The sequence below is a fragment of the Acipenser ruthenus genome, chromosome 21, assembly GCF_902713425.1.
Source record: "Acipenser ruthenus chromosome 21, fAciRut3.2 maternal haplotype, whole genome shotgun sequence".
Taxonomy (NCBI): Eukaryota; Metazoa; Chordata; class Actinopteri; order Acipenseriformes; family Acipenseridae; genus Acipenser; species Acipenser ruthenus.
In genome coordinates this window covers 12,902,342-12,928,826 of record NC_081209.1, presented here as the reverse complement: position 1 = coordinate 12,928,826, position 26,485 = coordinate 12,902,342, and the positions used below count along the sequence as shown (strand labels likewise).

Genomic DNA, 26,485 nt, shown 5'->3' with positions numbered 1-26,485 from the left:
GGAAGGTGAAGGTGATGTAACAGAATTGTTGTAATACAGTTGTGGGCAGCACCTATGAGCCCAGCTTTAGTTTGTTGATAATCATTTGATGCAGTTGATTCTACGTAATATAAATTTTTAGGTTGCTCACACACTCTGCCAACATGCTTCTGGTGAGCTTTTTCTAGAGAATTTCTATTCTTGAAAAGCACTAAGTTCATGGTAAATATATATATATATATATATATATATATATTGTGAGATAGAGGGTTGTGAGAGACAGCAGGGAGGGGGTTAAAACCTCCCTGCGAAAGAAATGCACATTTTGTTTAAGTGTTTTATTGTTTTGTTAATTTGTTTATTGATTAATTATCACCCGCACCGGGGTATTTAAGACGTGCAGCTTGTCTGCACAGGGCTGCTGAGTAGAAGGAAGCAGAAGAGAGGTGCTCTGCTTCCGAGCAGTGAGAAGAAGTAAGTGCTGTGTTAGCGTTTGTGTTTGGTGTCAGGTAAACGGCTTAGCCGTCCTGCAAGGTAGTAAGGGAAAATCCTGTTTAGTTAGCGCTCCAGTGGGAGTTAGGTGTTTGTTTGTGTTTTGTTTACTTTTGTGTTTATTAAAAATTAGCGCGTCAGCGCTTAAAAACTCAATTTCTCGCGTGTTGGGTCGTACTTTTTAAAGGGGCAACGAACCCGAGTGGGTGATTTCATTTACAATATATATATATATTTTTTTCTCAGAGACTATCAACATCTGGAAGCAGAGGCTACCTCAAAATGGTCATAGTCATTTTCTGAATCCCAAATAGAACCCTACCTCCTATGTAGATCTGAGTAACAACCTCACCCTGCCTTCTGATAGGCTGGATGGAGTTTTTTTTTCCTTTTTTACCATGTTTACACTTATTCCAGCATCTCTATGGGAGTATCTAGGGAGTTGGGGCTTGGCGATGATTTGGGATTCAGAGAGACAGGGTCACTTAATCTCTTTTCACACTACAAAGCAAAGTTGTACTGTGTAAAGTAACAGACCTCTCAAATACTTCATGTGGTTATGACACCATTATTGCACCTTTGTTAAACAAAAATTTGAAATTGTTATCATTACAGTAGAATATTCTTCATGTGTTAATTATGCATTTGAACATGTTTTTATTATTATTATTATTATTATTATTATTATTTGTGTTAACTTTATATATTGCATGTATTATTTAGTTTGAGTTAGTGCTACTCAATTAACCTCAGGTAATCAATTGCCTAAAAATAAAAAAAAACTGATTAACCATACAATTGCCTTTTGAGTTCCACTAAGTTATATTTTTTAATTTACATTGAAGTTACCACAACTTAAAAATGTTAAGTAAAGTGTAAGAAAATAAATCAGTAAGCAGAACACAAACACATTAAGTTATGAAGACATAATATGTATACATTAAGTGCACTTCAAATGGTAAGTTGTTGTTAATACAATGTATTGAGTTTTAATTAGCAAATAATTGAGATCATTATCATATTATTTTAAAGTATAGTTAATTAAACTTGAAAGTTATATTAACTAAGAATAGTAAGTACTGTATACATTTTAATTTTAAGTTTATTTACTCAAAAAATCAAAGGCAATCAGTTGCCTCAGTTTTTTTCAGTTAGCAGAACTTATCGGGGTTTATAGTGTAATTTTCAAGTGTGATTTTCAAGCCAAAAGGGGTTGCGAATCAATGTGCACAGTCCATGTAATAATATAAAGGGTGTGCTTTTAATTGAATGCAGTCGGGCCACAGCCAAGAAATAGACATATCTACATCTGATTAATGAAGAGTAAGAAAGTGGTTTTAATCGGAATACTAAATGGCATCGAAAACGGAACAGTACAACATTGGTGACTTCAAATCAAACCCTGATTTTCAAGTTAGTTTTTCTGAAGCAAAGAAAATAAACCGAAAATCCCACCAAGATTGGAACTTGGATCACTGGATACAAATTCCAGAGTGCTAACCATTACACCATGGAACCAATCACCTAAGCTGGTTTCACGTTGCAGGGGCGCTCTGGATATTTTGCTTTTCTTTCAAACAATTTTAATACATAATCGCTGAAGCTATCTGATGCAGCAAGAGCTGAAACCACATCTGCACACGTGGGTTTGAATCGTTTAACCGGTCTGTGTGTGTCTCACCATGACTAGTAAGAGATGAAACCTGTGTCTCTGTTTCCCTGTCTGTGCTCATACTCCGGCTATCCTATATCTGTGTTGTATTGGTGTAACTGGATGGTTTGAACCGTTCTGATGGTGCACAATCCTTCAACATCCATTTCTCCAGTTTGAATCCAAAAAATGTGGCGTTTCATTGCTTGGTTCATACTGGCAGCTGGCAGCAGGTGTGGAGAACTGCACAATCAGCACCCAACCGTGCACCACAAACACTGCTCACATTGAAACAATAAGACACATGTTCATTGACAATATATGTATTACACATGTATATTTAGAAATGGTTTTAATAATATCGGAATTGCTAATTTAAAATAATAAACATTTGCTTAACAATTAAATACGTTGCATCTTTACAAGTGAAAATACAATTTCAAATACAAATTCGCCCAATGCACACGCTGTCTCCTAGCATGTTAGATATCACGGGAAATCGTGGAGCCTCCTCTTTCGTTTGGTATGTGGACTGCGTGCCTAGCCCTTTCCGTTTTTGAGTTACAGGCACTTGAAGGCAACTACCGATCTGCTGCGCATCACAGCACTGGAGCACTGAATGAGAGGGTGCGTAGGATAATCCCGTGTCTCTTTTTAGTAGGTAGTTATTGTGTTAACTGTGTGATTGTGTAGAGGGGGGTGGTTAAACCATAGCTGTCCTCTCACTTATAAGGAGCAATTGTAAAATCATTTTCTACAGACTGAAAAGAAGATAATGCCAAAAGGGGTTGTGAATCAATGTGCACAGTCCCTGTAATAATATAAAGGGTGTGTTTTAATTGAATGCAGTCGGGCCACAGCCAAGAAATAGACATATATACATCTGATTAATGAAGAGTAAGAGAGTGGTTGTAATCGGAATACTAATGGGCAAGAAAGTAACTTCCGTGACGGGGAATCGAACGGGGGCTGCGGCGGTGAGAACACCAAATCCTAACAAGTAGACCACCAGGGACGTTGTTAACGGAGTCTCTACGGCTAGCCAGGAATTTCTTTGCTAATCAACGCTGAAGCATCGATAACGGAACAGCCCCCAGGCCCTGTGCAATTGTTACAGGTGTCACTAAAACAAATTCGTAATACCGGGGTAGCAACACCGTGGAAATGCAGACAAGGAAGCCCGACAATAAATCTTGAAAGGGATTAATTTAAATTATTAAAACAATCAGATTAAAATATACTAAAATGGCCAAGCACATATATAAAACATAAAAACGAAATATTGGTCGCAATAACAAGAATAGTTGGATCAATAGCAGCAGTATTCACAATGATTATCACAATTCAAATATAGATTTAGCTACAGCAATAGCAACAACAATGGGCAAATAGCTATATCCATAACAGGAGTAGCTATCACAACTTAAATATAGGTTCGGCTACAGAAATAACCTGCTATATATCAATATCAGTAACGTTGGAAATGGTTACAGCAACAAACGTAATGTAATTGTCTAACAGCAGCAATCAATAAGAAAAGTTTACAACAATAGAAAGTCCCAAAGCCGTCTTCTCTGTGTTCCACGGTGGCATTAGCTGAGACTCGAATAGGCTACAACAGCTCTGGTTAGTGAGGGCCGTCACTGGAGACGTTTCTCTAAGAAAGTAAAACAAAATAAAAGAACTTCGGCTAAGCAATCCAAATTGTTGAAAGCAGGGCGATGCAGCAAGCACACACACAGCAGCAAAAGATTGCACACTTCACTTAGCGAGGGGAGGTATATTCGCCTCTTCCCCTCTAAATGCTCAATCCGCCTTGAACAGCGAACTCAACGCTCTCCCTCTCAGTTGCTTCCGGAGTTGGGTCTCTCAGCGGCAGCGACCTGCTGTACAAGTCCCTTGGTCAGATCCTTCAGGTGGGGACCCGTATTTGTTCCTTTAGTTCTTTATTACTTTCTGTTTTACTTGAGTTTCATTTCTGTCTTCTCGCATTTCTGTGGAGGCTGTGTGGTCCAGTGGTTAAAGAAAAGGCCTTGTAAGCAGGTGGTCCCCGGTTCAAATCCCACCTCAGCCACTGACTCATTGTGTGACCCTGAGCAAGTCACTTAACCTCCTTGTGCTCCGTCTTTCAGTTGAGTCGTAGTTGTAAGTGACTCTGTAGCTGATGCATAGTTCTCACACCCTAGACTCTGTAAGTCGCCTTGGATAAAGGCGTCTGCTAATTAAACAAATAATAATAAAAATAATAATAATTTCTTGTCTGTGTCTCTGTGTCTCCACAGCTGTGCGTTCCCGTGTCTCTTTGCCTGGAGCTCGCTCTGCCCTCTCAATCTGTCCGTCTCTTAAAACCATTTATTTAATTAAAAATAATAAGACCCATGTGCGGAATGCGCTTCAAAAGCGACACATTAATTGTCAATTAGGTGGAGAGGCAGTCCAGGCAAGTGCCGTGATTCAAAATTAGTGAAAATAAACAATAGCCAAACACACAATCAATAATACATCTTGCAGTGAAAATACAAAATCATATCGTTATTTAAATGAAAAAAAAAACAAGCACGCATGTATATAAACACAAAATAATAATAATAAAAAAATAATAAAGTGTAAATGCACACCTGCAACACAATGACAGACAATGAATCATAATGAACTGCCATAATAAAGTGTGCTCCTTAGGAGAGATTAGACGGCTTCTACACCCGCGCTGTGAACAAGTAGTGAGTGTTTCATCCTCTTTGGTTTGAGCAACTGGTTTTCGGGGACGAGGTGGCCGAGTGGTTAAGGCGATGGACTGCTAATCCATTGTGCTCTGCATGCGTGGGTTCGAATCCCATCCTCGTCGTAGTTTTTTTTTTTTTATTACTGTTTCTCGTTCTCATTTTTTTTGGCAAAAGTGTTTATCCTGCGACTATAGGACAGTATTGGTCTGTGTTAGAGATGCTCCCCAACAGTAACACAAAAACAGCCTAAACTTTGCTGAAAAATAGTATAACCAAAGGCACCGCTGGGATTTGAACCCAGGATCTCCTGTTTACTAGACAGGCAATTTAACCATCTAAGCCACGGCGCCCTGCCACACGCAAAGAAATATGTGTCAGAGACCTGTGAAATGAAACCTATCAGGGACATTATTGCCTTTACTGTCATTCTCTACTGCAATGCAGGACTGTAAAATTAAGCGCGCGACATTTCTGAAATTAATCTGAAACACTTGAAAATGTGTATTACTTGTTATTAAACAATTTCCGACCTCAGATATCGGAATCTGCATTGTATTTTATATGACCGATTGTACCCTCTTTGTCTAGATATATGACATTTGGTAGTTCACATGATCAAAACATATGGTTAAATTGAGGTCACACCGAGACTTGAACTCGGATGGCTGGATTCAGAGTCCAGAGTGCTAACCTTTACAACATGGAACCTCTGCTGAGCACCCTGGAGATGAATGGCTGTAACATCCTCAGCTCCCAGGTGTTAAATCCCCTACTGCTGACAACCCCTGGACCGCAAGGCTTTCTCCCCGTTCTAACTGCACACAGTCCTTCAACAAACATCAGTTTCTCCAGTTTGAATCCAAAATGCTACGTTTCATTTCTTGGTTTGTACTGGCAGCAGGTCTCGAAAACTGCACTATCAGCACCCAATCGTGCACCACAAACACTGCTCACATTCAAATAAGACACATGTTCATTGACAATATATGTATTACACATGTAGATTTAGAAACTGTTTTAATAACATCGGCATTGCTCATTTAAAATAAGAAACATTTGCTTAACAATTAAACACGTTGCATCTTTACAAGTGAAAATACACTTTCAAATACAAATTCCTCCATTTGACCCTCATAAGGACACGACCGGACCCCAGCAATAAAACGACATATAACTAACACGTGGAGTAAATGAATGAATAAAAATGTGTATAGGAACACTTTATTTTGCTTTTCCTTTACTTCTAGCCATCGTTTGGCATAATGTGTTGTTTATGCAAGATGGATAAGACGCCCAATGCGCACAGCTGTCTCCTAGCAAGTGAAGGCACCACTGTATTCTGGACGCTGTAGTTTATTCTAGGAACAAGACACCTGGGCGTGTTAGATATCACGGGAAATCGTGGAGCTTCCTCTTTCGTTTGGTATGTGGACTGCGTGCCTAGCTCTTTCCGTTTTTGATTTACAGGTACTTGAACGCACCTACCGATTTGCTGCGCGTCACAGCACTGGAGCACTGAATGAGAGGGTGCGTAGGATAATCCCGTGACTCTTTTTAGTCGGTACTTATTGTGTTAACTGTGTGATTGTGTAGAGGGGGGTCGTTAGACTACAGCTGTCCTCTCGCTTGTAACGAGCAATTGTAAACTCCTTTTCTGCAGTCTGAGAAGAAGATTATGCCAAAAGGGGGTGTGAATCAATGTGCAAAGTCTCTATAATAATAATATAAAGGATGCGCTTTTAATTGAATGCAGTCGGGCCACAGCCAAGAATTAGACATATCTACATCTGATTAATGAAGAGTAAAAGAGTGGTTTTAATCGGAATAAAGGAACTTCCCTGACCGGGAATCGAACCAGGGCCGCGGCGGTGAGAGCGCCGAATCCTAACCACTAGACCACCAGGGACGTTGCTAAAGGAGTTTGCACGGCTGGAGCGGAATTTCTTTGCTATCAACGCTGTCGCATCCAAAACGGATGGCTGGATTTAGAGTCCAGAGTCCTAACCTTTACAACATGGAACCTCTGCTGAGCACCCTGGAGATGAATGGCTGTAACATCCTCAGCTCCCAGGTGTTAAATCCCCTACTGCTGACAACCCCTGGACCGCAAGGCTTTCTCCCCGTTCTAACTGCACACAGTCCTTCAACAAACATCAGTTTCTCCAGTTTGAATCCAAAATGCTACGTTTCATTTCTTGGTTTGTACTGGCAGCAGGTCTCGAAAACTGCACTATCAGCACCCAATCGTGCACCACAAACACTGCTCACATTCAAATAAGACACATGTTCATTGACAATATATGTATTACACATGTAGATTTAGAAACTGTTTTAATAACATCGGCATTGCTCATTTAAAATAAGAAACATTTGCTTAACAATTAAACACGTTGCATCTTTACAAGTGAAAATACACTTTCAAATACAAATTCCTCCATTTGACCCTCATAAGGACACGACCGGACCCCAGCAATAAAACGACATATAACTAACACGTGGAGTAAATGAATGAATAAAAATGTGTATAGGAACACTTTATTTTGCTTTTCCTTTACTTCTAGCCATCGTTTGGCATAATGTGTTGTTTATGCAAGATGGATAAGACGCCCAATGCGCACAGCTGTCTACTAGCAAGTGAAGGCACCACTGTATTCTGGACGCTGTAGTTTATTCTAGGAACAAGACACCTGGGCGTGTTAGATATCACGGGAAATCGTGGAGCCTCCTCTTTCGTTTGGATTGTGGACTGCGTGCCTAGCTCTTTCCGTTTTTGAGTTACAGGTACTTGAACGCACCTACCGATTTGCTGCGCGTCACAGCACTGGAGCACTGAATGAGAGGGTGCGTAGGATAATCCCGTGACTCTTTTTAGTCGGTACTTATTGTGTTAACTGTGTGATTGTGTAGAGGGGGGTCGTTAGACTACAGCTGTCCTCTCGCTTGTAACGAGCAATTGTAAACTCCTTTTCTGCAGTCTGAGAAGAAGATTATGCCAAAAGGGGGTGTGAATCAATGTGCAAAGTCTCTATAATAATAATATAAAGGATGCGCTTTTAATTGAATGCAGTCGGGCCACAGCCAAGAATTAGACATATCTACATCTGATTAATGAAGAGTAAAAGAGTGGTTTTAATCGGAATAAAGGAACTTCCCTGACCGGGAATCGAACCAGGGCCGCGGCGGTGAGAGCGCCGAATCCTAACCACTAGACCACCAGGGACGTTGCTAAAGGAGTTTGCACGGCTGGCCAGGAATTTCTTTGCTATCAACGCTGTCGCATCCAAAACGGATGGCTGGATTTAGAGTCCAGAGTCCTAACCTTTACAACATGGAACCTCTGCTGAGCACCCTGGAGATGAATGGCTGTAACATCCTCAGCTCCCAGGTGTTAAATCCCCTACTGCTGACAACCCCTGGACCGCAAGGCTTTCTCCCCGTTCTAACTGCACACAGTCCTTCAACAAACATCAGTTTCTCCAGTTTGAATCCAAAATGCTACGTTTCATTTCTTGGTTTGTACTGGCAGCAGGTCTCGAAAACTGCACTATCAGCACCCAATCGTGCACCACAAACACTGCTCACATTCAAATAAGACACATGTTCATTGACAATATATGTATTACACATGTAGATTTAGAAACTGTTTTAATAACATCGGCATTGCTCATTTAAAATAAGAAACATTTGCTTAACAATTAAACACGTTGCATCTTTACAAGTGAAAATACACTTTCAAATACAAATTCCTCCATTTGACCCTCATAAGGACACGACCGGACCCCAGCAATAAAACGACATATAACTAACACGTGGAGTAAATGAATGAATAAAAATGTGTATAGGAACACTTTATTTTGCTTTTCCTTTACTTCTAGCCATCGTTTGGCATAATGTGTTGTTTATGCAAGATGGATAAGACGCCCAATGCGCACAGCTGTCTACTAGCAAGTGAAGGCACCACTGTATTCTGGACGCTGTAGTTTATTCTAGGAACAAGACACCTGGGCGTGTTAGATATCACGGGAAATCGTGGAGCCTCCTCTTTCGTTTGGATTGTGGACTGCGTGCCTAGCTCTTTCCGTTTTTGAGTTACAGGTACTTGAACGCACCTACCGATTTGCTGCGCGTCACAGCACTGGAGCACTGAATGAGAGGGTGCGTAGGATAATCCCGTGACTCTTTTTAGTCGGTACTTATTGTGTTAACTGTGTGATTGTGTAGAGGGGGGTCGTTAGACTACAGCTGTCCTCTCGCTTGTAACGAGCAATTGTAAACTCCTTTTCTGCAGTCTGAGAAGAAGATAATGCCAAAAGGGGGTGTGAATCAATGTGCAAAGTCTCTATAATAATAATATAAAGGATGCGCTTTTAATTGAATGCAGTCGGGCCACAGCCAAGAATTAGACATATCTACATCTGATTAATGAAGAGTAAAAGAGTGGTTTTAATCGGAATAATAATAGGCATAAAAGAACTTCCCTGACCGGGAATCGAACCCGGGCCGCGGCGGTGAGAGCGCCGAATCCTAACCACTAGACCACCAGGGACGTTGCTAAAGGAGTTTGTACGGCTGGCCAGGAATTTCTTTGCTATCAACGCTGTCGCATCCAAAACGGATGGCTGGATTCAGAGTCCAGAGTCCTAACCTTTACAACATGGAACCTCTGCTGAGCACCCTGGAGATGAATGGCTGTAACATCCTCACTCCCAGGTGTTTAATCCCCTACTGCTGACAACCCCTGGACTGCAAGACTTTCTCCCCGTTCTGATTGCACACAGTCCTTCAACAAACATCAATTTCTCCAGTTTGAATCCAAAATGTGAAGTTTCATTTCTTGGTTCATACTGGCAGCAGGTCTCGAAAACTGCACTATCAGCACCCAATCGTGCACCACAAACACTGCTCACATTCAAATAAGACACATGTTCATTGACAATTTATGTATTACACATGTAGATTTAGAAACTGTTTTATTAACATCGCCATTGCTCATTTAAAATAAGAAAATACACTTTCAAATGCAAATTCCTCCATTTGACCCTCATAAGGACACGACCGGACCCCAGCAATAAAACGACATATAACTAACACGTGGAGTAAATGAATGAATAAAAATGTGTATAGGAACACTTTATTTTGCTTTTCCTTTACTTCTAGCCATCGTTTGGCATAATGTGTTGTTTATGCAAGATGGATAAGACGCCAAATGCGCACAGCTGTCTCCTAGCAAGTGAAGGCACCACTGTATTCTGGACGCTGTAGTTTATTCTAGGAACAAGACACCTGGGCGTGTTAGATATCACGGGAAATCGTGGAGCCTCCTCTTTCGTTTGGTATGTGGACTGCGTGCCTAGCTCTTTCCGTTTTTGAGTTACAGGTACTTGAACGCACCTACCGATTTGCTGCGCGTCACAGCACTCGAGCACTGAATGAGAGGGTGCGTAGGATAATCCCGTGACTCCTTTTAGTCAGTTCTTATTGTGTTAACTGTGTGATTGTGTAGAGGGGGGTCGTTAGACTACAGCTGTCCTCTCGCTTGTAACGAGCAATTGTAAACTCCTTTTCTGCAGTCTGAGAAGAAGATAATGCCAAAAGGGGGTGTGAATCAATGTGCAAAGTCTCTATAATAATAATATAAAGGATGCGCTTTTAATTGAATGCAGTCGGGCCACGGCCAAGAATTAGACATATCTACATCTGATTAATGAAGAGTAAGAGAGTGGATTTAATCGGAACAATAATAGGCATAAAAGAACTTCCCTGACCGGGAATCGAACCCGGGCCGCGGCGGTGAGAGCGCCGAATCCTAACCACTAGACCACCAGGGACGTTGCTGAAGGAGTTTGTACGGCTGGCCAGGAATTTCTTTGCTATCAACGCTGTCGCATCAAAAACGGAACAGCCCCCAGGCCCTGCGCAATTGTTACAGGTGTCACTAGGACAGGTTCGTAATACCGGGGTAGCAACACCGTGGAAATGCAGACAAGGAAGCCAGACAATAAATCATGAAAGGGTTTCATTTAAATTATTAAAACAATCAGATTGAAATATACTAAAATGGCCAAGCACATATATAAAACATAAAAACGAAATATTGGTCGCAATAACAAGAATAGTTGGATCAATAGCAGCAGTATTCACAATGATTATCACAATTCAAATATAGATTTAGCTACAGCAATAGCAACAACAATTGGCAAATAGCTATATCCATAACAGGAGTAGCTATCACAACTTAAATATAGGTTCGGCTACAGAAATAACCTGCTATATATCAATATCAGTAACGTTGGAAATGGTTACAGCAACAAACGTAATGCAATTGTCTAACAGCAGCAATCAATAAGAAAATTTTACAACAATAGAAAGTCCCAAAGCCGTCTTCTCTGTGTTCCACGGTGGCATTAGCTGAGACTCGAATAGGCTACAACAGCTCTGGTTAGTGAGGGCCGTCACTGGAGACGTTTCTCTAAGAAAGTAAAACAAAATAAAAGAACTTCGGCTAAGCAATCCAAATTGTTGAAAGCAGGGCGATGCAGCAAGCACACACACAGCAGCAAAAAATTGCACACTTCACTTAGCGAGGGGAGGTATATTCGCCTCTTCCCCTCTAAATGCTCAATCCGCCTTGAACAGCGAACTCAACGCTCTCCCTCTCAGTTGCTTCCGGAGTTGGGTCTCTCAGCGGCAGCGACCTGCTGTACAAGTCCCTTGGTCAGATCCTTCAGGTGTGGGCCCGTATTTGTTCCTTTAGTTCTTTATTACTTTCTGGTTTACTTGAGTTTCATTTCTGTCTCCTCGCGTTTCTGTGGGGGCTGTGTGGTCCAGTGGTTAAAGAAAAGGCCTTGTAAGCAGGTGGTCCCCGGTTCAAATCCCACCTCAGCCACTGACTCATTGTGTGACCCTGAGCAAGTCACTTAACCTCCTTGTGCTCCGTCTTTCAGTTGAGACGTAGTTGTAAGTGACTCTGCAGCTGATGCATAGTTCTCACACCCTAGTCTCTGTAAGTCGCCTTGGATAAAGGCGTCTGCTAAATTAACAAATAATAATAAAAATAATAATAATTTCTTGTCTGTGTCTCCGTGTCTCCACAGCTGTGCGTTCCCGTGTCTCTTTGCCTGGAGCTCGCTCTGCCCTCTCAATCTGTCCGTCTCTTAAAACCATTTATTTAATTAAAAATAATAAGACCCACGTGCGGAATGCGCTTCAAAAGCGACACATTAATTGTCAATTAGGTGGAGAGGCAGTCCAGGCAAGTGCCGTGATTCAAAATTAGTGAAAATAAACAATAGCCAAACACACAATCAATAATAAATCGTGCAGTGAAAATACAAAATCATATCGTGATTTAAATAAAAAAAAAACAAGCACGCATGTATATAAACACAAAATAATAATAAAAAATAATAAAGTGTAAATGCACACCTGCAACACAATGACAGACAATGAATCATAATGAACTGCCATAATAAAGTGTGCTCCTTAGGAGAGATTAGACGGCTTCTACACTAGCGCTGTGAACAAATAGTGAGTGTTTCATCCTCTTTGGTTTGAGCAACTGGTTTTAGAGGACGAGGTGGCCGAGTGGTTAAGGCGATGGACTGCTATTCCATTGTGCTCTGCACGCGTGGGTTCGAATCCCATCCTTGTCGTAGCTTTTTTTTATTATTACTGTTTCTCGTTCTCTTTTTTTTGGCAGAAGTGTTTATCCTGCGACTATAGGACAGTATTGGTCTGTGTTAGAGATGCTCCCCAACAGTAACACAAAAACAGCCTAAACTTTGTTGAAAAATAGTATAACCAAAGGCACTGCTGGGATTTGAACCCAGGATCTCCTGTTTACTAGACAGGCGCTTTAACCATCTAAGCCACGGCGCCCTGCCACACGCAAAGAAATATGTGTCAGGGACCTGTGAAATGAAACCTATCAGGGACATTATTGCCTTTACTGTCATTCTCTACTGCAATGCAGGACTGTAAAATTAAGCGCGCGACATTTCTGAAATTAATCTGAAACACTTGAAAATGTGTATTACATGTTATTAAACAATTTCCGACCTCAGATATCGGAATCTGCATTGTATTTTATATGACCGATTGTACCCTCTTTGTCTAGATATATGACATTTGGTAGTTCACATGATCAAAACATATGGTTAAATTGAGGTCACACCGAGACTTGAACTCGGATGGCTGGATTCAGAGTCCAGAGTGCTAACCTTTACAACATGGAACCTCTGCTGAGCACCCTGGAGATGAATGGCTGTAACATCCTCAGCTCCCAGGTGTTAAATCCCCTACTGCTGACAACCCCTGGACAGCAAGGCTTTCTCCCCGTTCTGATTGCACACAGTCCTTCAACAAACATCAGTTTCTCCAGTTTGAATCCAAAATGTGACGTTTCATTTCTTGGTTCATACTGGCAGCAGGTCTCGAAAACTGCACTATCAGCACCCAATCGTGCACCACAAACACTGCTCACATTCAAATAAGACACATGTTCATTGACAATATATGTATTACACATGTAGATTTAGGAACTGTTTTAATAACATCGGCATTGCTCATTTAAAATAAGAAACATTTGCTTAACAATTAAACACGTTGCATCTTTACAAGTGAAAATACACTTTCAAATACAAATTCCTCCATTTGACCCTCATAAGAACACGACCGGACCCCAGCAATAAAACGACATATAACTAACACGTGGAGTAAATGAATGAATAAAAATGTCTATAGGAACACTTTATTTTGCTTTTCCTTTACTTCTAGCCATCGTTTGGCATAATGTGTTGTTTATGCAAGATGGGTAAGACGCCCAATCCGCACAGCTGTCTCCTAGCAAGTGAAGGCACCACTGTATTCTGGACGCTGTAGTTTATTCTAGGAACAAGACACCTGGGCGTGCTAGATATCACGGGAAATCGTGGAGCCTCCTCTTTCGTTTGGTATGTGGACTGCGTGCCTAGCTCTTTCCGTTTTTGAGTTACAGGTACTTGAACGCACCTACCGATTTGCTGCGCGTCACAGCACTGGAACACTGGATAATCCCGTGACTCTTTTTAGTTGGTACTTATTGTGTTAACTGTGTGATTGTGTAGAGGGGGGTCGTTAGACTACAGCTGTCCTCTCGCTTGTAACGAGCAATTGTAAACTCCTTTTCTGCAGTCTGAGAAGATAATGCCAAAAGGGGTTGTGAATCAATGTGCAAAGTCTCTATAATAATAATATAAAGGATGCGCTTTTAATTGAATGCAGTCGGGCCACAGCCAAGAGTTAGACATATCCACATCTGATTAATGAAGAGTAAGAGAGTGGTTTTAATCGGAATAATAATAGGCATAAAAGAACTTCCCTGACCGGGAATCGAACCCGGGCCGCGGCGGTGAGAGCGCCGAATCCTAACCACTAGACCACCAGGGACGTTGCTGAAGGAGTTTGTACGGCTAGCCAGGAATTTCTTTGCTATCAACGCTGTCGCATCAAAAACGGAACAGCCCCCAGGCCCTGCGCAATTGTTACAGGTGTCACTAGGACAGGTTCGTAATACCGGGGTAGCAACACCGTGGAAATGCAGACAAGGAAGCCAGACAATAAATCATGAAAGGGATTCATTTAAATTATTAAAACAATCAGATTAAAATACAATAAAATGGCCAAACACATATATTAAACATAAAAACGAAATATTGGTCGCAATAACAAGAATAGTTGGATCAATAGCAGCAGTATTCACAATGATTATCACAATTCAAATATAGATTTAGCTACAGCAATAGCAACAACAATGGGCAAATAGCTATAGCCATAACAGGAGTAGCTATCACAACTTAAATATAGGTTCGGCTACAGAAATAACCTGCTATTTATCAAAATCAGTAACGTTGGAAATGGTTACAGCAACAAACGTAATGTAATTGTCTAACAGTAGCAATCAATAAGAAAAGTTTACAACAATAGAATGTACCAAAGCCGTCTTCTCTGTGTTCCACGGTGGCATTAGCTGAGACTCGAATAGGCTACAACAGCTCTGGTTAGTGAGGGCCGTCACTGGAGACGTTTCTCTAAGAAAAAAAACAAAATAAAAGAACTTCGGCTAAGCAATCCAAATTGTTGAAAGCAGGGCGATGCAGCAAGCACACACACACAGCAGCAAAAGATTGCACACTTCACTTAATGAGGGGGAGGTATATTCGCCTCTTCCCCTCTAAATGCTCAATCCGCCTTAAACAGCGAACTCAACGCCTTCCCTCTCAGTTGCTTCCAGAGTTGGGTCTCTCAGCGGCAGCGACCTGCTGTACAAGTCCCTTGGTCAGATCCCTCAGGTAATTTCTCTCCTCTGTGCCCGTGTATCCACAGCTGTGCGTTCCCGTGTCTCTTTGCCTGGAGCTCGCTCTGCTCTCTCAATCTGTCCGTCTCTTAAAACCATTTATTATATTAAAAACAATAAGACCCACGTGCAACAGCATTGTCCCCCACTGGGGATTGATTCCACAACCCTCCGGTCAAGGGTCCAGAGCCCTAACCACTACTCCACACAAGTGCCGTGATTCAAAAATAGTGAAAATAAATAATAGCCAAACACACAACCAATAATAAATCGTGCAGTGAAAATACAAAATCATATCGTGATTTAAATAAATAAAAAAAAACAAGCACGCATGTATATAAACACAAAAAAAAAAAAAAAAAAACTGTAACTGCACACCTGCAACACAATGACAGACAATGAATCATAATGAACTGCCATAATAAAGTGTGCTCCTTAGGAGAGATTAGACGTCTTAAACACCCGCGCTGTGAACAAATAGTGAGTGTTTCATCCTCTTTGGATTGAGCAACTGGTTTTCGGGGACGAGGTGGCCGAGTGGTTAAGGCGGTGGACTGCTAATCCATTGTGCTCTGCACGCGTGGGCTCAAATCCCATCCTCGTCGTAGCTTTTTTTTTTATTATTACTGTTTCTCGTTCTCTCTTTTTTTTGGCAAAAGTGTTTATCCCGCGACTATAGGACAGTATTGGTCTGTGTTAGAGATGTTCCCCAACAGTAACACAAAAACAGCCTAAACTTTGCTGAAAAATAGTATAACCAAAGGCACCGCTGGGATTTGAACCCAGGATCTCCTGTTTACTAGACAGGCGCTTTAACCATCTAAGCCACGGCGCCCTGCCACACGCAAAGAAATACGTGTCAGCGACCTGTGAAATGAAACCTATCAGGGACATTATTGCCTTTACTGTCATTCTCTACTGCAATTCAGGACTGTAAAATTAAGCGCGCGACATTTCTGAAATTAATCTGAAACACTTGAAAATGCGTATTACTTGTTATTAAACAATTTCCGACCTCAGATATCGGAATCTGCATTGTATTTTATATGACCGATTGTACCCTCTGTCTAGATATATGACATTTGGTAGTTCACATGATCAAAACATATGGTTAAATTGAGGTCACACCGAGACTTGAACTCGGATGGCGGGATTCAGAGTCCAGAGTGCTAACCTTTACAACATGGAACCTCTGCTGAGCACCCTGGAGATGAATGGCTGTAACATCCTCAGCTCCCAGGTGTTAAATCCCCTACTGCTGACAACCCCTGGACCGCAAGGCTTTCTCCCCGTTCTGATTGCACACAGTCCTTCAACAAACACCAGTTTCTCCAGTTTGAATCCAAAATGCGACGTTTCATTTCTTGGTTCGTACTGGCAGCAGGTCTCGAAAACTGCACTATCACCACCCAATCGTGCACCACAAACACTGCTCACATTCAAATAAGACACATGTTCATTGACAATATATGTATTACACATGTAGATTTAGAAACTGTTTTAATAACATCGGCATTGCTCATTTAAAATAAGAAACATTTGCTTAACAATTAAACACGTTGCATCTTTACAAGTGAAAATACACTTTCAAATACAAATTCCTCCATTTGACCCTCATAAGGACACGACCAGACCCCAGCAATAAAACGACATATAACTAACACGTGGAGTAAATGAATGAATAAAAATGTGTATAGGAACACTTTATTTTGCTTTTCCTTTACTTCTAGCCATCGTTTGGCATAATGTGTTGTTTATGCAAGATGGGTAAGACGCCCAATCCGCACAGCTGTCTCCTAGCAAGTGAAGGCACCACTGTATTCTGGACGCTGTAGTTTATTCTAGGAACAAAACACCTGGGCGTGCTAGATATCACGGGAAATCGTGGAGCCTCCTCTTTCGTTTGGTATGTGGACTGCGTGCCTAGCTCTTTCCGTTTTTGAGTTACAGGTACTTGAACGCACCTACCGATTTGCTGCGCGTCACAGCACTGGAACACTGGATAATCCCGTGACTCTTTTTAGTTGGTACTTATTGTGTTAACTGTGTGATTGTGTAGAGGGGGGTCGTTAGACTACAGCTGTCCTCTCGCTTGTAACGAGCAATTGTAAACTCCTTTTCTGCAGTCTGAGAAGAAGATAATGCCAAAAGGGGTTGTGAATCAATGTGCAAAGTCTCTATAATAATAATATAAAGGATGCGCTTTTAATTGAATGCAGTCGGGCCACAGCCAAGAATTAGACATATCTACATCTGATTAATGAAGAGTAAGAGAGTGGTTTTAATCGGAATAATAATAGGCATAAAAGAACTTCCCTGACCGGGAATCGAACCCGGGCCGCGGCGGCGAGAGCGCCGAATCCTAACCACTAGACCACCAGGGACGTTGCTGAAGGAGTTTGTACGGCTGGCCAGGAATTTCTTTGCTATCAACGCTGTCGCATCAAAAACGGAACAGCCCCCAGGCCCTGCGCAATTGTTACAGGTGTCACTAGGACAGGTACGTAATACCGGGGTAGCGACACCGTGGAAATGCAGACAAGGAAGCCAGACAATAAATCATGAAAGGGATTCATTTAAATTATTAAAACAATCAGATTAAAATATACTAAAATGGCCAAGCACATATATAAAACATAAAAACGAAATATTGGTCGCAATAACAAGAATAGTTGGATCAATAGCAGCAGTATTCACAATGATTATCACAATTCAAATATAGATTTAGCTACAGCAATAGCAACAACAATGGGCAAATAGCTATAGCCATAACAGGAGTAGCTATCACAACTTAAATATAGGTTCGGCTACAGAAATAACCTGCTATATATCAATATCAGTAACGTTGGATATGGTTACAGCAACAAACGTAATGTATTTGTCTAACAGCAGCAATCAATAAGAAAAGTTTACAACAATAGAAAGTCCCAAAGCCGTCTTCTCTGTGTTCCACGGTGGCATTAGCTGAGACTCGAATAGGCTACAACAGCTCTGGTTAGTGAGGGCCGTCACTGGAGACGTTTCTCTAAGAAAGTAAAACAAAATAAAAGAACTTCGGCTAAGCAATCCAAATTGTTGAAAGCAGGGCGATGCAGCAAGCACACACACAGCAGCAAAAGATTGCACACTTCACTTAGCGAGGGGGGAGGTATATTCGCCTCTTCCCCTCTAAATGCTCAATCCGCCTTAAACAGCGAACTCAACGCCTTCCCTCTCAGTTGCTTCCGGAGTTGGGTCTCTCAGCGGCAGCGACCTGCTGTACAAGTCCCTTGGTCAGATCCCTCAGGTAATTTCTCGCCTCTGTGTCCGTGTCTCCACAGCTGTGCGTTCCCGTGTCTCTTTGCCTGGAGCTCGCTCTGCTCTCTCAATCGGTCCGTCTCTTAAAACCATTTATTTAATTAAAAATAATAAGACCCACGTGAGGAATGCGCTTTAAAAGCAACATATTAATTGTCAATTAGGTGGAGAGGCAGTCTAGGCAAGTTATTATTATTTATTTTTTAGCAGACGCCCTTATCCAGGGTGACTTACAATTGTTACAAGATATCTCATTATACTTTATACAGATATCATATTATTTTTACATACAGTTACCCATTTATACAGTTGGGTTTTTACTGGAGCAATCTAGGTAAAGTACCTTGCTCAAGGGTACAACAGCATTGTCCCCCACTGGGGATTGAACCCACAACCCTCCGGTCAAGGGTCCAGAGCTCTAACCACTACTCCACACAAGTGCCGTGATTCAAAATTAGTGAAAATAAACAATAGCCAAATACACAATCAATAATAAATCGTGCAGTGAAAATACAAAATCATATCGTGACTTAAATAAAAAAAAACAAGCACGCATGTATATAAACACAAAATAATAAAAAAAATAATAAAGTGTAAATGCACACCTGCAACACAATGACAGACAATGAATCATAATGAACTGCCATAATAAAGTGTGCTCCTTAGGAGAGATTAGACGGCTTCTACACCCGCGCTGTGAACAAATAGTGAGTGTTTCATCCTCTTTGGTTTGAGCAACTGGTTTTTGGGGACGAGGTGGCCGAGTGGTTAAGGCGATGGACTGCTAATCCATTCTGCTCTGCACGTGTGGGTTCGAATCCCATCCTCGTCGTAGCTTTTTTTTTATTATTATTACTGTTTCTCGTTCTCTTTTTTTTTTGGCAAAAGTGTTTATCCTGCGACTATAGGACAGTATTGGTCTGTGTTAGAGATGTTCCCCAACAGTAACACAAAAAAAGCCTGAAGTTTGCTGAAAAATAGTATAACCAAAGGCTCCGCTGGGATTTGAACCCTGGATCTCCGGTTTACTAGACAGGCGCTTTAACCATCTAAGCCACGGCGCCCTGCCACACGCAAAGAAATATGTGTCAGAGACCTGTGAAATGAAACCTATCAGAGACATTATTGCCTTTACTGACATTCTCTACTGCAATGCAGGACTGTAAAATTAAGCGCGCGACATTTCTGAAATTAATCTGAAACACTTGAAAATGCGTATTACTTGTTATTAAAGAATTTCCGACCTCAGATATCGGAATCTGCATTGTATTTTATATGACCGATTGTACCCTCTTTGTCTAGATATATGACATTTGGTAGTTCACATGATCAAAACATATAGTTAAATTGAGGTCACACCGAGACTTGAACTCGGATGGCTGGATTCAGAGTCCAGAGTGCTAACCTTTACAACATGGAACCTCTGCTGAGCACCCTGGAGATGAATGGCTGTAACATCCTCAGCTACCAGGTGTTAAATCCCCTACTGCTGACAACCCCTGGACCCCAAGGCATTCTCCCCGTTCTGATTGCACACAGTCCTTCAACAAACATCAGTTTCTCCAGTTTGAATCCAAAATGCGACGTTTCATTTCTTGGTTCATACTGGCAGCGGGTCTCGAAAACTGCACTATCAGCACCCAATCGTGCACCACAAACACAGCTCACATTAAAATAAGACACATGTTCATTGACAATATATGTATTACACTTGTAGATTTAGAAACTGTTTTAATAACATCGGCATTGCTCATTTAAAATAAGAAACATTTGCTTAACAATTAAACACGTTGCATCTTTACAAGTGAAAATACACTTTCAAATACAAATTCCTCCATTTGACCCTCATAAGGACACGACCGGACCCCAGCAATAAAACGACATATAACTAACACGTGGAGTAAATGAATGAATAAAAATGTGTATAGGAACACTTTATTTTGCTTTTCCTTTACTTCTAGCCATCGTTTGGCATAATGTGTTGTTTATGCAAGATGGATAAGACGCCCAATGCGCACAGCTGTCTCCTAGCAAGTGAAGGCACCACTGTATTCTGGACGCTGTAGTTTATTCTAGGAACAAGACACCTGGGCGTGTTAGATATCACGGGAAATCGTGGAGCCTCCTCTTTCGTTTGGTATGTGGACTGCGTGCCTAGCTCTTTCCGTTTTTGAGTTCCAGGTACTTGAACGCACCTACCGATTTGCTGCGCGTCACAGCACTGGAGCACTGAACGAGAGGGTGCGTAGGATAATCCCGTGACTCTTTTTAGTCGGTACTTATTGTGTTAACTGTGTGATTGTGTAGAGGGGGGTCGTTAGACTACAGCTGTCCTCTCGCTTGTAACGAGCAATTGTAAACTCCTTTTCTGCAGTCTGAGAAGAAGATAATGCCAAAAGGGGTTGTGAATCAATGTGCAAAGTCTCTATAATAATAATATAAAGGATGCGCTTTTAATTGAATGCAGTCGGGCCACAGACAAGAATTAGACATATCTACATCTGATTAATGAAGAGTAAGAGAGTGGTTTTAATCGGAATAATAATAGGCATAAAAGAACTTCCCTTACCGGGAAACGAACCCGGGCCGCGGCAGTGAGAGCGCCGAATCCTAACCACTAGACCACCAGGGACGTTGCTGAAGGCGTTTGTACGGCTGGCCAGGAATTTCTTTGCTATCAACGCTGTCGCATCAAAAACGGAACAGCCCCCAGGCCCTGCGCAATTGTTACAGGTGTCACTAGGACAGGTTCGTAATACCGGGGTAGCAACACCGTGGAAATGCAGACAAGGAAGCCAGACAATAAATCATGAAAGGGATTCATTTAAATTATTAAAACAATCAGATTAAAATATACTAAAATGGCCAAGCACATATATAAAACATAAAAACGAAATATTGGTCGCAATAACAAGAATAGTTGGATCAATAGCAGCAGTATTCACAATGATTATCACAATTCAAATATAGATTTAGCTACAGCAATAGCAACAACAATGGGCAAATAGCTATAGCCATAACAGGAGTAGCTATCACAACTTAAATATAGGTTCGGCTACAGAAATAACCTGCTATATATCAATATCAGTAACGTTGGAAATGGTTACAGCAACAAACGTAATGTAATTGTCTAACAGCAGCAATCAATAAGAAAAGTTTACAACAATAGAAAGTCCCAAAGCCGTCTTCTCTGTGTTCCACGGTGGCATTAGCTGAGACTCGAATAGGCTACAACAGCTCTGGTTAGTGAGGGCCGTCACTGGAGACGTTTCTCTAAGAAAGTAAAACAAAATAAAAGAACTTCGGCTAAGCAATCCAAATTGTTGAAAGCAGGGCGATGCAGCAAGCACACACACAGCAGCAAAAGATTGCACACTTCACTTAGCGAGGGGGGAGGTATATTCGCCTCTTCCCCTCTAAATGCTCAATCCGCCTTAAACAGCGAACTCAACGCCTTCCCTCTCAGTTGCTTCCGGAGTTGGGTCTCTCAGCGGCAGCGACCTGCTGTACAAGTCCCTTGGTCAGATCCCTCAGGTAATTTCTCGCCTCTGTGTCCGTGTCTCCACAGCTGTGCGTTCCCGTGTCTCTTTGCCTGGAGCTCGCTCTGCTCTCTCAATCTGTCCGTCTCTTAAAACCATTTATTTAATTAAAAATAATAAGACCCACGTGCGGAATGCGCTTCAAAAGCAACACATTAATTGTCAATTAGGTGGAGAGGCAGTCATTATTATTATAATTATTTATTTCTTAACAGACGCCCTTATCCAGGGCAACTTACAATATATCACATTATACAGATATCACATTATTTTTACATACAGTTACCCATTTATACAGTTGGGTTTTTACTGGAGCAATCTAGGTAAAGTACCTTGCTCAAGGGTACAACAGCATTGTCCCCCACTGGGGATTGAACCCACAACCCTCCGGTCAAGGGTCCAGAGCCCTAACCACTACTCCACACAAGTGCCGTGATTCAAAATTTGTGAAAATAAACAATAGCCAAACACACAATCAATAATAAATCGTGCAGTGAAAATACAAAATCATATCGTTATTTAAATAAAAAAAAAACAAGCACGCATGTATATAAATACAAAATAATAATAAAACAAATAATAAAGTGTAAATGCACACCTGCAACACAATGACAGACAATGAATCATAATGAACTGCCATAATAAAGTGTGCTCCTTAGGAGAGATTAGACGGCTTCTACACCCGCGCTGTGAACAAATAGTGAGTGTTTCATCCTCTTTGGTTTGAGCATCTGTTTTTCGGGGACGAGGTGGCCGAGTGGTTAAGGCGATGGACTGCTAATCCATTGTGCTCTGCACGCGTGGGTTCGAATCCCATCCTCGTCGTAGCTTTTTTTTTATTATTATTACTGTTTCTCATTCTCTTTTTTTGGCAAAAGTGTTTATCCTGCGACTATAGGACAGTATTGGTCTGTGTTAGAGATGTTCCCCAACAGTAACACAAAAACAGGCTAAACTTTGCTGAAAAATAGTATAACCAAAGGCACCGCTGAGATTTGAACCCAGGATCTCCTGTTTACTAGACAGACGCTTTAACCATCTAAGCCACGGCGCCCTGCCACACGCAAAGAAATATGTGTCAGAGACCTGTGAAATGAAACCTATCAGGGACATTATTGCCTTTACTGTCATTCTCTACTGCAATGCAGGACTGTAAAATTAAGCGCGCGACATTTCTGAAATTAATCTGAAACACTTGAAAATGCGTATTACTTGTTATTAAACAATTTCCGACCTCAGATATCGGAATCTGCATTGTATTTTATATGACCGATTGTACCCTCTTTGTCTAGATATATGACATTTGGTAGTTCACATGATCAAAACATATGGTTAAATTGAGGTCACACCGAGACTTGAACTCGGATGGCTGGATTCAGAGTCCAGAGTGCTAACCTTTACAACATGGAACCTCTGCTGAGCACCCTGGAGATGAATGGCTGTAACATCCTCAGCTCCCAGGTGTTAAATCCCCTACTGCTGACAACCCCTGGACCGCAAGGCTTTCTCCCCGTTCTGATTGCACACAGTCCTTCAACAAACATCAGTTTCTCCAGTTTGAATCCAAAATGCGACGTTTCATTTCTTGGTTCATACTGGCAGCAGGTCTCGAAAACTGCACTATCAGCACCCAATCGTGCACCACAAACACTGCTCACATTCAAATAAGACACATGTTCATTGACAATATATGTATTACACATGTAGATTTAGAAACTGTTTTAATAACATCGGCATTGCTCATTTAAAATAAGAAACATTTGCTTAACAATTAAACACGTTGCATCTTTACAAGTGAAAATACACTTTCAAATACAAATTCCTCCATTTGACCCTCATAAGGACACGACCGGACCCCAGCAATAAAACGACATATAACTAACACGTGGAGTAAATGAATGAATAAAAATGTGTATAGGAACACTTTATTTTGCTTTTCCTTTACCTCTAGCCATCGTTTGGCATAATGTGTTGTTTATGCAAGATGGATAAGACGCCCAATGCGCACAGCTGTCTCCTAGCAAGTGAAGGCACCACTGTATTCTGGACGCTGTAGTTTATTCTAGGAACAAGACACCTGGGCGTGTTAGATATCACGGGAAATCGTGGAGCCTCCTCTTTCGTTTGGTATGTGGACTGCGTGCCTAGCTCTTTCCGTTTTTGAGTTACAGGTACTTGAACGCACCTACCGATTTGCTGCGCGTCACAGCACTGGAGCACTGAATGAGAGGGTGCGTAGGATAATCCCGTGACTCTTTTTAGTCGGTACTTATTGTTTTAACTGTGTGATTGTGTAGAGGTGGGTCGTTAGACTACAGCTGTCCTCTCGCTTGTAACGAGCAATTGTAAACTCCTTTTCTGCAGTCTGAGAAGAAGATAATGCCAAAAGGGGTTGTGAATCAATGTGCAAAGTCTCTATAATAATAATATAAAGGATGCGCTTTTAATTGAATGCAGTCGGGCCACAGCCAAGAATTAGACATATCTACATCTGATTAATGAAGAGTAAGAGAGTGGTTTTAATCGGAATAATAATAGGCATAAAAGAACTTCCCTGACCGGGAATCGAACCCGGGCCGCGGCGGTGAGAGCGCCGAATTATTATTTTATTATTATTATTATTTATTTCTTAGCAGACGCCCTTATCCAGGGCGACTTACAATCGTAAGCAAAAACATTTCAAGCGTTACAATACAAGTAATACAATAAGAGCAAGAAATACAATAACTTTTGTTCAAGTAAAGTACAAGTGTGACAAACCACAATTCAATAATACAGCAGGTAATAGTGATAGTTACATCAAGATATGATTAAATAGTGATATTTACATCAGGATGTGATTAAATACAAAGTACTACAGGTTAAAAACTTGGCAGATTACAGTATTCTGAAGTACAGGATTAAATGCAGTAAAATAGGGGCTGATAAGAGCAAAATAAAGCACATTTACATGAAGGGTGATAGTGTCCCAGGATACAAACAGAGGAGTTCTACAGGTGCTCTTTGAAGAGGTGAGTCTTAAGGATGCGCCGGAATGTGGTCAGGGACTGGGCAGTCCTGACATCTGTAGGAAGGTCATTCCACCACTGCGGAGCAAGGGTGGAGAAGGAGCGGGCTTTGGAGGCAGGGGAGCGTAGCGGTGGTAGAGCTAGTCTTCTAGTGCAGGCGGAGCGGAGAGGTCGAGTGGGGGTGTAGGGAGAGATCAGGGTCTGGAGGTAGCTGGGTGCAGACTGGTCAAGGCATCTGTAGGCTAGTACAAGAGTCTTGAACTGGATGCGAGCGGTGATCGGGAGCCAGTGGAGCAAGCGGAGTAGTGGAGTAGCGTGGGCGATGCGAGGCAGAGAGAACACTAGGCGGGCAGCAGAGTTCTGGATGAGCTGGAGCGGACGGGTGGCGGACGCAGGGAGGCCAGCCAGGAGGGAGTTGCAGTAGTCTAGGCGGGAGAGTACCAGGGCCTGGACCAGGAGCTGGGTAGCATAGTTGGTGAGGAAGGGTCGGATTCTTCGGATGTTGCTCAGGAAGAATCGGCAAGTGCGTGCCAGAGTGGAGATGTGCTGGGAATAAGAGAGGCAGGGGTCCAGGGTGACTCCGAGGTTCTTAGCGGAGGAAGAGGGAGAGAGTGTGGTAGATTCCAGAGGAACAGAGATAGAGAGATCAGAGGAGGGGGAGGAGGAGGGAAAGAAAATGAGGTCAGATTTAGAGAGGTTGAGTTTGAGGTGATGCGAGTGCATCCAGGAGGAAATAGCAGACAGACAGGTAGAGATACGGGAGGAGATGGTGGAGTCAGAGGTGGGGAAGGAGAGGAAAATCTGAGCATCATCAGCATAGAAATGGTATGAGAAACCATAGCATGCGATGAGGGGGCCCAGGGAGCGGATGTAGAGAGAGAACAGGAGAGGACCCAAGACTGACCCTTGGGGGACTCCAGTTAAGATAGGGTGAGGTGTGGAGGTTGCTCCACGCCAGGTTACCTGGTAAGTGCGGTTGGAGAGGTAGGAGGAGAACCAGGCCAGAGGAGTGCCAGAGATCCCCAGGTCAGCAAGAGATGATAGTAGAATAGAGTGATCAACAGTGTCAAAGGCAGCAGAGAGGTCGAGGAGAATTAGGACAGAGGAGAGAGAGGCAGCTCGGGCACATTTAAGTGAGTTGGTGACAGACAGGAGGGCGGTTTCAGTAGAGTGAGCAGAGCGGAAGCCAGATTGGAGAGGGTCAAGCAGAGAGTGGTTGGACAGGAAAGCAGAGAGCTGGCGGTGTACAGTCCGCTCGAGGGTTTTGGAGAGGAAGGGTAGGAGGGAGACAGGACGGTAGCTCTGGAGGGAGGTGGGGTCGAGGGTAGGTTTTTTGAGGAGGGGAGTGATCGAGGCTTGTTTGAAGGCAGAGGGGAAGATACCAGAAAGTAGAGAGGTGTTGAGGAGGGAGGAGATGAAGGGGAGTAGAGCAGGAGCAGCAGCTTGAAAGAGGTGAGTGGGGA

At 42.1% G+C, this 26,485-nt stretch overlaps 15 non-coding genes across 15 annotated transcripts; 5 read left to right on the top strand and 10 right to left on the bottom strand.

The window, feature by feature from the left end:
- Nucleotides 1-4,885: 4,885 nt before the first annotated feature.
- On the top strand, nucleotides 4,886-4,967 carry trnas-gcu (transfer RNA serine (anticodon GCU)). The gene has a single exon. It is a non-coding gene; the product is annotated as a tRNA-Ser (tRNA).
- Nucleotides 4,968-5,121: 154 nt separating this feature from the next.
- Nucleotides 5,122-5,195, bottom strand: trnat-agu (transfer RNA threonine (anticodon AGU)). The gene has a single exon. It is a non-coding gene; the product is annotated as a tRNA-Thr (tRNA).
- A 1,484-nt stretch (nucleotides 5,196-6,679) lies between these two features.
- On the bottom strand, nucleotides 6,680-6,751 carry trnae-cuc (transfer RNA glutamic acid (anticodon CUC)). Its single transcript has one exon. It is a non-coding gene; the product is annotated as a tRNA-Glu (tRNA).
- Nucleotides 6,752-7,993: 1,242 nt separating this feature from the next.
- On the bottom strand, nucleotides 7,994-8,065 carry trnae-cuc (transfer RNA glutamic acid (anticodon CUC)). Its single transcript has one exon. It is a non-coding gene; the product is annotated as a tRNA-Glu (tRNA).
- Nucleotides 8,066-9,319: 1,254 nt separating this feature from the next.
- On the bottom strand, nucleotides 9,320-9,391 carry trnae-cuc (transfer RNA glutamic acid (anticodon CUC)). Its single transcript has one exon. It is a non-coding gene; the product is annotated as a tRNA-Glu (tRNA).
- Nucleotides 9,392-10,601: 1,210 nt separating this feature from the next.
- On the bottom strand, nucleotides 10,602-10,673 carry trnae-cuc (transfer RNA glutamic acid (anticodon CUC)). Its single transcript has one exon. It is a non-coding gene; the product is annotated as a tRNA-Glu (tRNA).
- Nucleotides 10,674-12,415: 1,742 nt separating this feature from the next.
- On the top strand, nucleotides 12,416-12,497 carry trnas-gcu (transfer RNA serine (anticodon GCU)). The gene has a single exon. It is a non-coding gene; the product is annotated as a tRNA-Ser (tRNA).
- A 152-nt stretch (nucleotides 12,498-12,649) lies between these two features.
- trnat-agu (transfer RNA threonine (anticodon AGU)) lies at nucleotides 12,650-12,723 on the bottom strand. The gene has a single exon. It is a non-coding gene; the product is annotated as a tRNA-Thr (tRNA).
- Nucleotides 12,724-14,199: 1,476 nt separating this feature from the next.
- On the bottom strand, nucleotides 14,200-14,271 carry trnae-cuc (transfer RNA glutamic acid (anticodon CUC)). Its single transcript has one exon. It is a non-coding gene; the product is annotated as a tRNA-Glu (tRNA).
- Nucleotides 14,272-15,701: 1,430 nt separating this feature from the next.
- On the top strand, nucleotides 15,702-15,783 carry trnas-gcu (transfer RNA serine (anticodon GCU)). Its single transcript has one exon. It is a non-coding gene; the product is annotated as a tRNA-Ser (tRNA).
- Nucleotides 15,784-15,939: 156 nt separating this feature from the next.
- On the bottom strand, nucleotides 15,940-16,013 carry trnat-agu (transfer RNA threonine (anticodon AGU)). The gene has a single exon. It is a non-coding gene; the product is annotated as a tRNA-Thr (tRNA).
- Nucleotides 16,014-17,490: 1,477 nt separating this feature from the next.
- Nucleotides 17,491-17,562, bottom strand: trnae-cuc (transfer RNA glutamic acid (anticodon CUC)). Its single transcript has one exon. It is a non-coding gene; the product is annotated as a tRNA-Glu (tRNA).
- Nucleotides 17,563-19,225: 1,663 nt separating this feature from the next.
- trnas-gcu (transfer RNA serine (anticodon GCU)) lies at nucleotides 19,226-19,307 on the top strand. Its single transcript has one exon. It is a non-coding gene; the product is annotated as a tRNA-Ser (tRNA).
- A 3,450-nt stretch (nucleotides 19,308-22,757) lies between these two features.
- On the top strand, nucleotides 22,758-22,839 carry trnas-gcu (transfer RNA serine (anticodon GCU)). The gene has a single exon. It is a non-coding gene; the product is annotated as a tRNA-Ser (tRNA).
- A 155-nt stretch (nucleotides 22,840-22,994) lies between these two features.
- On the bottom strand, nucleotides 22,995-23,068 carry trnat-agu (transfer RNA threonine (anticodon AGU)). Its single transcript has one exon. It is a non-coding gene; the product is annotated as a tRNA-Thr (tRNA).
- Nucleotides 23,069-26,485: the final 3,417 nt, after the last annotated feature.